The following is a 14,882-nucleotide window of genomic DNA, read 5'->3' on the forward strand; positions in this document are numbered from 1 at the left end:
ACACACAGAGACACAGACAGAGAGACACACAGACAGCGACACAGAGAGAGAGACACACACAAACAGAGAGAGAGAGACACAGACAGAGAGACACACACACGGACACACACAGATACAGAGACACAGAAAGAGACACAGACAGAGAGAGAGAGAGACACACACATACAGACACAGAGAGACACACATTGTGACACAGGGAGAGAGAGACACACACAGACAGTGACACACAAAGAGACACAGACAGAGACACACAAACAGACACAGAGACACACACACAGAGGGAGATACACACAGAGAGACGCAGAGAGAGAGATAGACACAGAGAGAGACACAGACACAGAGAGAAACACAGACAGAGAGACACTCAGACACAGAGACATACAGACACAGAGACAGGCACAGAGAGACATACAGACACAGAGAATCACACAGTCACAGATACACACACAGACCGATTGACAGACAGAGAGACACACAGACAGAGAGAGAGACACACACACAGAGACAGACACAGAGAATCACACACAGACACAGAGAGACACACAGAGACATAGAGAGAAACACACAGACGTAGTGACACACGCACACAGACAGACAGAGACCCCTTGGTTGTGCCCTTCACCTTCGCACTTAACTCCCTCATCTCTCCTGGCAGGATCTCATCACCTTTCCTACCCGTGGACTATGACATCTGTCTGCTCATCCTCCTTCCTGAGAATGGTGTGAACTCTACCCTAGAAACCCCACAGCAAAGAAAAGGGACCCTTCAGCCCTTCTCGTCCATGGTGAAATATCATTCTGCCAGTCTCATCGACCTGCACCCAGTCCCTAACCCTCCTGACTTCCCACATCCATGGATCTCTGCAATTGATTCTTAAAACGTAAGAGTTTGAATGTTAAATGGTACACCATTGAGGAGTGTTGTCAAACAAAGGGATTGAGGAACTGTGGTACAGACCTGCCCGAAAGTGGAGTCCCATGTGGAGATGGGGGGGTGGGGTGGGGGGAGTGAAGAAAGCTTCTGGTATTTTGGCCTTCAGAAATGAGAGGATTGAGTGCAGGAGGTGGGAGGCCACGAGGAAGTTGGACGAGGCATGGGCGAGGCCAACTTGGGAACATTGTGTGCCGTTTGGGTGGCCGGAGGAGAGGAAGGATAGGAATGAGACAGCGCGTCGAGGAGAGGGACAAAGAAGGGGTTGGCTTTCGGGGTTTGAGTTCCAGGGGAAGGTTGGACGGGCTGGGACTTTATTCCCTGGAGCGTAGAAGATTGAGGAAGATTTGAAAATTGTGAGGGGGGACGGATCGTGTCCATGGGGACAGGCTGTTTCCAAGGAGATTGGGAGAGATTCAAATAGGAGGACATGGATTGAGATTGAAGCGGGATTTTTTTCCCTCAGAGGGGGGTGGGAACGTGGAATGAGCTTTGGGCCAAGGTGGTGGAGGTGGGATGGACTGGACTCTTGGGGGGGAATGTGGGGCAGGTCCTGGTGTGGAAATGTGCAGCCTGAAGGGGAGATGGACTGGAGGCCCGAGGCAGATCTCGGACCCTTCCCCAGTGGGACTGGGCTGGCAAGAGATCCCGTGGAGGGGTGGCTTAAGCTCTCGCGAGAGCGACCCCTGGGGGCCGCCATGTTATGGATCTTTCCCGCCTTTGGAGCAGTTGGTCGCGAGCGGGAGAGGTTCGTGTCGGTGCTTCACGGGCGGGAATCGGGGCATTTAGGGAGCGAGACCAGGGAGGAGGGAGTTTCCACGGGTCGCCCTTTGGGTCTGGGGCGGCCGGAGCTCGGAGGGGAACGGGCGGGGAGATGGTTGTGAGGTGGGGCCGGGGAACCGTGAGGGAGTTTGGGTCGGGGTGACATTAGGGTTTCTGGTAGTCGGGGCCCGCGAGGCTGAGGGGGGGCGGGGGCCGCGAGTCTGAGGGGGGTCGGGGCCCGCGAGACTGAGGGGGGTCGGGGCCCGCGAGACTGAGGGGGGTCGGGGCCCGCGAGGCTGAGGGGGGTCGGGGCCCGCGAGGCTGAGGGGGGTCGGGGCCCGCGAGACTGAGGGGGGTCGGGGGCCGCGAGACTGAGGGGGGTCGGGGGCCGCGAGACTGAGGGGGGTCGGGGGACGCGAGACTGAGGGGGGTCGGGGACCGCGAGGTTGAGGGGGGACGGGGACCCCGAGCTTGAGGGGGGTCGGGGCCGGCGAGGCTAAGGGGGGTCGGGGCCGGCGAGGCTGAGGGGGGGCGGGGCCCGCGAGGCTGAGGAGGGGCGGGGCCCGCGAGGCTGAGGAGGGGCGGGGCCCGCGAGGCTGAGGAGGGGCGGAGCCCGCGAGGCTGAGGAGGGGCGGAGCCCGCGAGGCTGAGGAGGGGCGGGTCGGGGCCCGCGAGGCTGAGGGGGGGCGGGTCGGGGGCCGCGAGACTGAGGGGGGACGGGGACCGCGAGGTTGAGGGGGGACGGGGACCCCGAGCTTGAGGGGGGACGGGGACCCCGAGCTTGAGGGGGGTCGGGGCCGGCGAGGCTAAGGGGGGTCGGGGCCGGCGAGGCTGAGGGGGGTCGGGGCCCGCGAGGCTGAGGGGGGTCGGGGCCCGCGAGGCTGAGGGGGGTCGGGGCCCGCGAGGCTGAGGGGGGTCGGGGACCCCGAGCTTGAGGGGGGTCGGGGCCCGCGAGGCTGAGGGGGGTCGGGGACCCCGAGCTTGAGGGGGGTCGGGGCCGGCGAGGCTGAGGGGGGTCGGGGCCCGCGAGGCTGAGGGGGGTCGGGGCCCGCGTGGCTGAGGGGGGGGTCGGGGCTCGCGAGGCTGAGGGGGGTCGGGGCCCGCGAGGCTGAGGGGGGTCGGGGCCCGCGAGGCTGAGGGGGGGGTCGGGGCTCGCGAGGCGGAGGGGGGGTCGGGGCCCGCGAGGCGGAGGGGGGGTCGGGGCCCGCGAGGCGGAGGGGGGGGTCGGGGCCCGCGAGGCTGAGGGGGGGGGTCGGGGCCCGCGAGGCTGAAGGGGGGGTCGGGGCCCGCGAGGCGGAGGGGGGGGTCGGGGCCCGCGAGGCGGAGGGGGGGTCGGGGCCCGCGAGGCGGAGGTGGGGGTCGGGGCCCGCGAGGCGGAGGGGGGGTCGGGGCCCGCGAGGCGGAGGGGGGGGTCGGGGCCCGCGAGGCGGAGGGGGGGGGGTCGGGGCCCGCGAGGCTGAGGGGGGGGGGTCGGGGCCCGCGAGGCTGAGGGGGGGGGTCGGGGCCCGCGAGGCTGAGGGGGGGGTCGGGGCCCGCGAGGCTGAGGGGGGGGGTCGGGGCCCGCGAGGCTGAGGGGGGGGGGTCGGGGCCCGCGAGGCTGAGGGGGGGGGTCGGGGCTCGCGAGGCTGAGGGGGGGTCGGGGCCCGCGAGGCTGAGGGGGGGTCGGGGCCCGCGAGGCTGAGGGGGGGTCGGGGCCCGCGAGGCGGAGGTGGGGGTCGGGGCCCGCGAGGCGGAGGGGGGGGGTCGGGGCCCGCGAGGCGGAGGGGGGGGGTCGGGGCCCGCGAGGCGGAGGGGGGGGGGTCGGGGCCCGCGAGGCGGAGGGGGGGGTCGGGGCCCGCGAGGCGGAGGGGGGGGTCGGGGCCCGCGAGGCGGAGGGGGGGGTCGGGGCCCGCGAGGCGGAGGGGGGGGTCGGGGCCCGCGAGGCGGAGGGGGGGGGGTCGGGGCCCGCGAGGCGGAGGGGGGGGTCGGGGCCCGCGAGGCTGAGGGGGGGTCGGGGACCCGCGAGGATGAGAGGGGTGTGGGAACCCAGAAGGGTGAGGGGGACCTGAGAGCCTGAGGCAGACCCGGGAAGCTCAGGGGGTTGAGGACTCAGAACGGTGAGGGGGTCGGGGAACCTTGGATGGGAATGAGCGGGAAGTTTGTGATGGATGTGAGGGGGCTGGGGATGGGGACCTGCATGTGGAATGGGTGGTGGGGCCAATAATAGAAAGGTTCCACTTTTCCACAGGACTCTCTGTTCCTCAAGTAGATGCGGCAGTGATGTTCCCCCCACCCCATCGAGCGCCAGGATTCCAGGCGTGGGGGTCGATGAGGGATCAGGGATGCTATGAGGGCGGTCGACAGTCTGACCCGTTTGGCGACCCCTGACCTCAACCATCATGTTACTAAAAGGAATGGATGAAGGTCTGGCAGAGGATGAGGTTTGTCTTCATTTTGGTGAGGCATTTGATAGGCTCCACAGACTTAGTCATAAGGCTTGGGATCTATGGATGTGTGGATTCAGAAATGGCTTAACTGCAGAAAGCATTTGGATATGGGCATGGATGGGAGGGGTATGAAGGGATATGAAATGGGTGCTTGTCAGTGGGATGAGAAAATCAGTTCACCACAGACTGGAAGGTTTCTGTGCTGGAATGAGACGTCATTAACAATGACACCGACAGCCCAATCCTCTTTCTGCCAGTTCCGCTGCAGACATTAGAAGACGGTCCTGTTTAAAATAATCCGAATAACCCTGGGCGCGGACCCACCGAAGCCACAGTTTAGTTCCTGCACCTCAGATGGTGAAATCTACAGATTTTTCTTTAAAATATTGTTTACATTGTAAAACAATTTGAAAAGTGCATTAACTTTAGTGAATACCCACACTCCTGTTCGGCTCCGAATCATGGGTCCTCTACCGGCATCACCTACGGCTCCTAGAACGCTTCCACCAGCGTTGTCTCCGCTCCATCCTCAACATCCATTGGAGCGCTTTCATCCCTAACGTCAAAGTACTCGAGATGGCAGAGGTCGACAGCATCGAGTCCACGCTGCTGAAGATCCAGCTGCGCTGGATGGGTCACGTCTCCAGAATGGAGGACCATCGCCTTCCCAAGATCGTGTTATATGGCGAACTCTCCACTGGCCACCGTGACAGAGGTGCACCAAAGAAAAGGTACAAGGACTGCCTAAAGAAATCTCTTGGTGCCTGCCACATTGACCACCGCCAGTGGGCTGATAACGCCTCAAACCGTGCATCTTGGCGCCTCACAGTTTGGCGTGCAGCAACCTCCTTTGAAGAAGACCGCAGAGCCCACCTCACTGACAAAAGGCAAAGGAGGAAAAACCCAACACCCAACCCCAACCAACCAATTTTCCCCTGCAACCGCTGCAACCGTGTCTGCCTGTCCCGCATCGGACTTATCAGCCACAAACGAGCCTGCAGCTGACGTGGACTTTTTACCCCCTCCATAAATCTTCGTCCGCGAAGCCAAGCCAAAGAAGAATGTTCAATTCAAAAGGAAAAAATAATGAAAAAATCTTAATTCAAAGCCCGAGCGCTAAGCAAGGTTCAAAAAAAAACACACAGGAATAAAGTGCCAACATCCTGCAGATGGATTTATCAGTGGCTAAGGACCAGATTTATTCTCGTCTCTCGCCGTGCACACACGAAGATGAGAGCAGTGTTTGAGATGCTCCAGGCTCCGTGTTACAACGTATACCCAGCCAGAAAGAATTCCGATCCATATCCCCACGTTTTTATTCCTGGGGCTGACGGCAGGGTTCAGCCTGAAATAGCAGAGGATGAGAATCCAGGCAAAAGGACAGAAGCCCAGACCAAAGCAAAAATTGCAGCAGAAGGATTTAGTTCCACCGGTAGCGAGAGAGGGAGAGTGGAAGGACACTTTCAGAATGCCCATAGGATTTAACCTGTTTAAAAGCAGGTGGCACAAATCTGTGCAGAGGGGCACAATTTAAAGGCGATTGCAGATGTTTGATTGGGAAGCTGCAGGAATTCAGCCCATCAGAATGAAGTAAATGCAATATCCATAGAGAGAAACCTTGGGCTTTTCTCTGGAGTGATGCAGGAAGCTCATGGACTGAATGGCTTTGTGGCAGAGCTTGGTGGAGGAGCAGGCAGTGCTGAGGAAACAGAAGGCTGCTGAAGGACTTGTAAAAAGAGAACGTGCAGAAGGCTGCGGGTGCCTGGAGCACATGGCCGGGGAGGATTGTGGAGTCTGGAATAATAGGGACATTTAACATTTAGACAGGCACATCGATGCAACAAAAATAGTGGGTTATGGATTTGAGGGGTGAAAGGTTCAGTTTGTAGTAGGTTTGAGCAGGTGTCTTGTGACAGCAATACACCTGAGCAAAAAGCTCTACAAAAGTATGGACATCGCCCAGGACATCTCAGGTAAAAAGCCTCCACCATTGAGAACATTTGCTGGGAATGATGCTGTCAGAGAGCATCAGGAATCAAGGATCCACGTCACCCGCTCTGTTCTCACTGCTCCCATCAGGAAAGAGGTATAGCCAGGTTCAGGAATAGCCCTTCATCACGAGACTCAACACACATTCAGGGACTTTTCCTTTTGCACTTTGAATTTTTTCTCTCTCAATTCCAGTTTGTTTTCATATCCAAATTTTCAGAGATTACAAGTAGATGAGCCCAGTTGGGGAAACTTGGTTTTGGTCTATGTAATGGTTACTTTTATCCCCTTTTATTGTTCATTTATATTAGTGTCTGGGCCACTATGTGGTCCAGATACAGCTGACAGACCTTTACCAAAGGGTCACGTTTATGTGATTTTTTTTTTTCCGTAGGTAACAGCAGTTCATTTCCACAGCCCAGCGGACATCCAATTGATCGTGATACATATTTTCGCGAAGGCCAGTGCTATTTTTATAAATGAGATTAGATATTTGGTCAAGTTGTCGCTTGTTTCCATGAAGATATTGCTCCAGGTCTCACGCGGAGGCCACTCCTGTGATCGTGGTTAATTTTTCTGCGCTTTCTTGCCAAAATGGCCTCACTTTCACTCACGACCACGTAGAAAAGTTTAATGAAGCTCATCATCCCATTGGCCTTCATAACTATCCTATCAACCTGAGCGGCAACCTTGAGGGATATTTGGATTTGAACCCCAAAGTCCCTCTCTTTATCCTCACTCATGTAACCGACTGGTAACCTTGTACCCAGCCTTCTGGTTTGTCCTTCCAAAATGCATCACCTCACACTTACCTGGATTGAAATCCACCTGCAACTTTTCTGCCCAAATCTGCATCCTGTCTGTATCCTCTTGTATCCTTTGACAACTTTACAGACCCAGACTTACTGACCCAACTTCTGCCTCTTCATGCAGGTCATTTATAAAAATCAACAAGAGCAGGGGTCCCAGAACAGATCCTTGTGGCACTCCACTCCTCTCTGCTTTCTTCCAACAAGATAATTTTTTATCCACAGCCAAAGTTACCCTGATCCTTTGCCAAATTACTTTCTGATGAGTCTCGTCAAATTCTTGCTAAAATCCATGTAGACCACATCTACCACACGACCCTCATTCATTTCCTTTGTTACCCCACTCAAATAAAACTCATTTAGACTCATGAGGCATGACCTTCCCATCACAAAGCCATGCTGACTGTCTTTGAGAAGTCTGTACTTCTGCAAATGCTCATAGATCCTACACTGGTCTATAATTCCCAAGATTCTCCCCATTACATTTTCTAAACAAGGCGACTGCATTTGATGGTTTGCGCTGGATTTTGGGGGCAGGGGGCTGGGTGTTTGTGGGCAAGGGCTGGGTTTGGGGGCTGTAGGGGACTCAGGGAATTCTCTTTTCCTCTTGACTGCAAGGAACACTATGTCTAACTTCCTGCTGATGTGACTCTGTCTGCTTTATGACTGACTGAAGTGAATTTTGTGTAATATTGCACTTTATACCATGACCATCAATTGAATTTTGATCTTGGCATGTTTGGAAGAATGTTCTTAGTGACAGTGACCCAGGTTCAAATCTGTCACCATGTAAGGGGTTTGAGTGTTTTTTTTTCTCACCCTTGTTGAAGTCGAGTTCCTGTCAAGGTACAAAAAGGTACAGAAAAAACCACAAACTCTAAAACACAGTCTTTATTGAGTCATGCCAGCAGGAATGAGGGGTACCAGTGGTGGGTGAACAGACTCACCTCACTATCAATGTTTGAACGGCAGTTAAAGAACACAGTCACATGGTAGAGCTTTTAAGACATTTTCCTGCCAACAAATTGGATAACATTTCTTGGAAGGTATTAGTACAGCTTCTGCTTTACATTTTGCACATCCTCTTCCTCAAGACATAGAAAGGATTTGTTGTTGGCAATTTAATCTCATGTGCCCGTTATAATTAAGAACATCCTTCTGGTCTACAAAATTTCAACAGAAATCTGGAAGGGTTGCTCACAGTACCCATTGGTAATCATTCTCTGCCTGTCTGATTTCTGGTTTACAATTTACACATGTAAATGTCTAGTTTCATAGTAATTTTTAATTCTTGAAGTTGACAATGGTGGCTAACAGTTCAAAGCAGAAACTGCCATTCTGGGACTGAGTGGTGCTCAAGGCTTCTTGCAGCCTTTGGATCAGGCCTGATGAGCCTCCTTCAGGTGGCCAGAATACCCCCGATGTAAAGTCACATATTCTACCCGAATGCGGCTGTATGGAGGCCATGTGAAAGAGCCTGATGTGGATCGGAGGAGTACTTACCAATCTTCCTTCGGGAGGTATGATCTCCGTGTCTGAGCAATTCCCCCGAGGACCCTGAATGCAGCCGCCTGATGATAATCAGCCAGGGACCCAAATCCCCGCGCCTGACAGCCCCCCTCCTCGTGCCCGACAACCCACCCTTCCCGCGTCCGACAGCCCCATTCACCTCACCCGAGAGCCCCCATCACCGCGCCCGACACCACCCATCACTGCTGCCTGACAGCCTCCCCTGCCCCAACATCCTGAGCCAGCCGCACCTGCCCTGATGCCCTCCGCTGACAGGAACTGGAGTGCGCTCTGAGGCGCCTCTCCGACAGCTGTCCCTTTCAGGCTGCCACCTGAAAGAACATTCCATAGGGCTGTTTTTGCTTCTGCAGACTGATTCTTGACGTAGAATGTAGCTGAAAGTGGCTCCAGCTGTAGTCAATTCGCACTATTGTTTTAGAGATGAGGCAGGCATTAGGATATGAGACTCAGTCGAGGAGTTGAGAATTGATTCCTGTCTGAAATGTCCTTGGTCACTCTCTCTCCTAGCTTCCTGGCAAAATCTGTGTGATGATGTCTTCATCAGAATTATCAGAACAAGATCCAGCTAATATTCTGCACCCTTCATCAAATTGGAAAGTGAATGGGGGGATTTGTGTGGTCAGGGCTTAGTATGACACAGAATGATGCAGACACAGGAAATGTGAGCAGGCTCTTACCACTTTAATGAGGAGATATATATACAAGAGGATGTGACTTTAGGGTGAAAGTGGAAAGGTTTAGGGGGAACTTCGAAACTTAATGAGTGGTGGGAGTGTGGAACAAGCTGCCATCTGATGTGGTGGGTGCAGGCTCAGTCTTCAGTTTGAAGAATAAATTGGATAGCGACAAGGATGGAGAAGTCTCGAGTGTTATGGAAATGGGTGCAGGTCAGTAGGACGAGTGGAATGATGTCTTCAGCACAGACTTGAAGGGCTGAATGGGGTGTTGTCTGTGTTTTTCTGGTTCTAATTAATGCCAAGACATTTTGGGCACTAACTATACATCCACACAGAGGGAACCCTGACTGAATCTTTACATTTAAACATAGAGCAGAGTAATTGGCCAAAGGAGCTCTGACCACATAAATAGTCCCATTAACCACCCACCACCCCCCCCCATCCCCCCCCCCCCACACACACACACGTGTCCAGAGTTTGAAGGGTGGGTGAAAAGCAATGTTGGTGTGGGGTGAACATACAAGCAGACCCGTGCAGACGGGGCCAGATTTGAACCAGGGTGACTGACGTGGCAGGACCATTGCACCACCTATGGCATAAATATTCCCAAGTCATTGCCCTAAACCAATGCTCCAAGGCACTGGGAGAGCAAACAGCTTAAAGTATACCCAATTCTGCATAGTTTGAACTGCTGTACAACCATCAGGAACAAAGAAAACCCTAGTTGGTCTTTTTGAAATTTTCAGCTATCATAGAGCACAAAAGGCTTTCAAACCCACAGTCAAAGAACAAGTCCCCAAAACAAACAGATCTCTGTCATGAGTCAAGGCTCCTCCGACACTCCCTGAGCTGGAAGCATTGGTTACTGTTTTGACCCCACGAACTAATAAACAACATTGATGTTGTCTTGACCACAATGACAAAGGTTGGAGCCAGCCCTTGTTTCAATGTCCAGCAATATTCAGCATTGATACCTCACACCTGAAGGATCAGCCAATTAACTGTTGGCCAGTTTCCAGCTCAGGCCTGGCTCCTGTCTCCATCAATGTGGCCAATAGCGAGAGAGCATCAATTCAGGGGCTGTTAATCAGGTGACAGAAATTCATGGGTTTAAAGCAGGTGAGTTTCTTTCTTCCCCTCCCCCCCCCCACTCTTCTCTCTTTCCCCTTCCCCTGCTGCCCTCCTCCCCCCCGTGTTCTCCTCCCACTTTCCCCTCTTCTCCCCTTCTCCTATTCTCCAACCCTCTTCACCCCCCTCTTCTTCCCCTCTTCTCCTCCCCTCCTTCCGCTCTTCTCTCTTCCCCTCCCCCCCACCCCGCCCCCACCCCTGTAACCTGTGGCTTTCATCCTGAGATGATGCTGCCATCAGAGGAAGGTAGGAAGCCTGGTTTTACTGTGGCTCCTTTTTCTGGGGTTATTTGAGTTGTTGGAATTTGAAAGTTGAAAGGAATTTGGTGTTCGTGGAAGCCACCGTATGTGGGTAGTTTGCAATCTGGTGTTTTCCATGTGGCTCAGAACGATGGAGCTAGAGAAATGTGTTGGTTTCGTGTGTGTGGTTTACGGTGCATGCAACTTCAGCTCTTGTCTTGGGATGATGGTTTTGGAATGTTTGTACCTGATTGTGTCTGAGGTTTGCCTTTGAAGTGTCGGCTGCTGATGGATGTAGGTGGGCAAGAGCTGGGTTTGGGGATTGCATGGGAAATGGGGAATTCTCTTGCTCTTGAATGCAAGAAGCACTTCATTTAACTTTCTGCTCATGTAACCCTATCTGCCTTATGCATGAATGAAGTGGTTTGTGTAATATTGCACTTTATTACAGGACAATCAATTGAATTTTGATCTTGGCATGTTTAGCAGAATGTTCTTAAAGTGGCAGTGACCCAGGTTCATATCTGTCCCCGTGTAAGGAGTGTTTTTATCTTACCCTTCACAAAATGGGAAGGTGAATGGGGGTATTTGTGTGGTTCTGTTGTGTATGTTTCAAGTTCCTGTCCCTGTGGATGTACATTTTTTTGTGTTCACTCGTAGTAACTCAACCAATTTCTGTAGCGACGCAAATGCTGGAGAGGCTCAGCATGTCAAGCAGAGAACTTTATATAGTACAGATACTTGCCTCATAAAGGGCTCAAGCCTGAAATGCTGGTTGTGTGTTTATCTGAATACTGTCTGGAGCAAACAAACCAGGGTATCCAATCAGAATTGGGTGGGGAGTTTTGTGCATTAAAGTCCTATCAATACAACATTTAAAAAATTTTAGGTTCATCTGTGTCTTAAATCTTTAACGTTATACGTGCAGGACAATAACAGGCCCTTCACCCCCAATTAACCTCCAGTCTCCAGAGAACAGTACAGCACAGAAACAAGTCCTTTGGCCCTTTGAGTGTGTGCTGAACTATTATTTGGCCCATTCCCACTGACCTTCAACCACTATACCATTGCCATTCACATCCCCATCCAAATTCTTCATAATTAAAATTGACTCCTCATTCACCATCACCCAGCAGCTCATTCCATATTCCCTCTACTCTGAACAAATTCCTCCAATTTTCCCTCTCAACTTTTCCCATTTCACTCTTATCCCAAATCCGCTAGTTTGTCTCTGAGTGGATAATGCTGACCTACATTTACTGTCTATCCATCTCATAATTTTAATTTCTGGTCGAGGGCCCAGAAAGGGGACGAGGGCCCAGAAAGGGGACGAGGGCCCAGAAAGGGGACGAGGGCCCAGAAAGGGGACGAGGGCCCAGAAAGGGGACGAGGGCCCAGAAAGGGGACGAGGGCCCAGAAAGGGGACGAGGGCCCAGAAAGGGGACGAGGGCCCAGAAAGGGGACGAGGGCCCAGAAAGGGGACGAGGGCCCAGAAAGGGGACGAGGGCCCAGAAAGGGGACGAGGGCCCAGAAAGGGGACGAGGGCCCAGAAAGGGGACGAGGGCCCAGAAAGGGGACGAGGGCCCAGAAAGGGGACGAGGGCCCAGAAAGGGGACGAGGGCCCAGAAAGGGGACGAGGGCCCAGAAAGGGGACGAGGGCCCAGAAAGGGGACGGGGCCCAGAAAGCGGACGGGGTCCCAGAAGGGTGAGGGGGGACGGGGACCCAGAAGGGTGAGGGGGGACGGGGACCCAGAAGGCTGAGGGGGGACGGGGTCCCAGAAGGCTGAGGGGGGACGGGGTCCCAGAAGGCTGAGGGGGGACGGGTTACCCAGAAGGCTGAGGGGGGACGGGGACCCAGAAGGCTGAGGGGGGACGGGGACCCAGAAGGCTGAGGGGGGACGGGGACCCAGAAGGCTGAGGGGGGACGGGGACCCAGAATGCTGAGGGGGGACGGGGACCCAGAAGGCTGAGGGGGGACGGGGACCCAGAAGGCTGAGGGGGGACGGGGACCCAGAAGGCTGAGGGGGGACGGGGAAGGGGACCCAGAAGGCTGAGGGGGGACGGGGAAGGGGACCCAGAAGGCTGAGGGGGGACGGGGAAGGGGACCCAGAAGGCTGAGGGGGGACGGGGACGGGGTCCCAGAAGGCTGAGGGGGGGACGGGGACGGGGTCCCAGAAGGCTGAGGGGGGACGGGGACCCAGAAGGCTGAGGGGGGCGGGGACCCAGAAGGCTGAGGGGGGACGGGGACCCAGAAGGCTGAGGGGGGACGGGGACCCAGAGGGATGAGGGGGGACGGGGACCCAGAGGGCTGAGGGGGGACGGGGACCCAGAGGGCTGAGGGGGGACGGGGACCCAGAGGGCTGAGGGGAGACGGGGACCCAGAGGGCTGAGGGGGGACGGGGACCCAGAGGGCTGAGGGGGGACGGGGACCCAGAGGGCTGAGGGGGGACGGGGACCCAGAGGGCTGAGGGGGGACGGGGACCCAGAGGGCGGAGGGTGGACTGGGACGTGGACCCAGAGGGCGGAGGGTGGACTGGGACGTGGACCCAGAGGGCGGAGGGTGGACTGGGACGTGGACCCAGAAGGCTGAGGGCATCTGCGAGGCTGAAGGTGGGGGTGTGAACCCGCATGGTTTAGGGAATCCGTGTGGTTGAGGGGATCGGAGAACTGCGAGTTGAAAGGGGACCCGTGAGGGTGAGGGAGTCCCGGCCCCATGGATGGGAATGAGCAGGAAGGGGTGCTGGTCATTCGGACGAGAATATCAGTTCACCACAGACTGTAAGCTTTCAGTTCTGTAATGAGACGTCATTATCTATGACACCGACAGCCCAACCCTCTTTCTCCCAGTTCCACTGCAGACATTGGAAGACGGTCCTCTTTAAAATAATCCAAATACCCCTTGGCGCGGACCCGCCGAAGCCACAGATTAGAATCTGCATCTCAGATGGTGAAGTCTTCAGATTTTTCTTTAAAATATTGTTTACATTGTAAAACCATTTGGAAAGTGCGTTCACATATATTGTAATGTTCAATTCAAAAGGAAAAACTAGCACTAAGCAAGGTTCAAAAAAAACACACAGGAATAAAGTGCCAGCATCCTGGAGATGGATTTCACAGTGACTAAGGACAAGATTTGTTCTTGTCTCTAGCTGTGTACACACGAGGATGAGAGCAGTGTTTGAGATGCTCTAGCCAGAAAGAATTCCGATCCATATCCCCACGGTTTTATTCCTCGTGCTGAGGGCAAGGTTCAGACTGAAATAGCAGAGAATGAGAATCCAGGCAAAAGGACAGAAGCCCAGACCAAGCAACAATTTGAGCAGAAGGATTTAGTTCCACCGGTAGAGAGAGAGAGAGAGAGAGAGAGAGTGGAAGGACACTGTCAGAATGCCCATAGGATTTAACCTGTTTAAAAGCAGGTGGCACAAATCTGTGCAGAGGGGCACAATTTAAAGGCGATTGCAGATGTTTGATTGGGAAGCTGCAGGAATTCAGCCCATCAAAATGAAGTCAATGCAATATCCAGAGAGAGAAACCTTGGGCTTTTCTCTGGAGCGATGCAGGAAGCTCATAGAGTGAATGGATTTGAGGCAGAGCTTGGTGGAGGAGCAGGCAGTGCTGAGGAAACACAAGGCTGCTGAAGGACTTGTATAAAGAGAACGTGCAGAAGGCTGCGGGTGCCTGGAGTGCATGGCCGGGCAGGATGGTGTAGTCTGGAATAATAGGGACCTTTAACATTTAGACAGGCACATTGATGCAAGAAAAATAGTGGGTTTACGGGTGTGAGGGGTGAAAGGTTCAGTTTGGAGTAGGTTTGATCAGTTGTCTTGTGACACCAATACCCCTGAGCAAAAATCTCTACAAAAGTATGTACACTGCCCAGAACATCTCAGGTAAAAACCCTCCACCATTGAGAACATTTGCAGGGAACGCTGCTGTCAGAGAGCAGCAGCAATCAAGGATCCACATCACCCGCTCTGTTCTCACTGCTCCCATCGTGAAAGAGGTATAGCCAGGTTCAGGAACAGCTACTACCCCTTCACCACGAGACTCAACACACATTCAGGGACTCATTTAAAGACTCTCCCTTTTGCACTTTGAATTTTTTCTCTCTCTATTGCAGTTTGTTTTCATATCCACATTTTCAGAGATTACAAGTAGATGAGTCCAGTTGGGGAAACTTGGTTTTGGTCTATATAATGGTTACTTTTACACCCTTTTAATGTTCATTTATATTCGTGTCTGGGCCCCTATATGGTCCAGGTACAGCTGACAGACCTTTACCAAAGGGTCACGTTTATGTGATTTTTTTTTCCCGTAGGTAACAGCAGTTCCTTTCCACAGCCCAGCGTGCTATCGGACATCCAGTTGATCGTGATACATCTTTTCGC

The 14,882-nt window shown here is 54.3% G+C and overlaps 1 long non-coding RNA gene across 3 annotated transcripts; it reads left to right on the forward strand.

Annotated features, from left to right (window-relative positions):
- The first annotated feature begins 698 nt into the window (after positions 1-698).
- Positions 699-14,871, forward strand: LOC138750603 (uncharacterized). Of its 3 annotated transcripts, none has more exons than XR_011349406.1 (4): positions 699-881; positions 3,942-4,113; positions 6,503-6,568; positions 14,813-14,871. It is a non-coding gene; the product is annotated as an uncharacterized lncRNA (long non-coding RNA). The 3 variants fall into 3 exon arrangements; XR_011349407.1 differs by lacking the exon at positions 699-881 and adding an exon at positions 1,654-1,679; XR_011349405.1 differs by lacking the exon at positions 699-881 and having other exon boundaries at positions 3,868-4,113.
- Positions 14,872-14,882: the final 11 nt, after the last annotated feature.

The sequence above is a fragment of the Narcine bancroftii genome, unplaced genomic scaffold, assembly GCF_036971445.1.
Source record: "Narcine bancroftii isolate sNarBan1 unplaced genomic scaffold, sNarBan1.hap1 Scaffold_192, whole genome shotgun sequence".
Taxonomy (NCBI): domain Eukaryota; kingdom Metazoa; phylum Chordata; class Chondrichthyes; order Torpediniformes; family Narcinidae; genus Narcine; species Narcine bancroftii.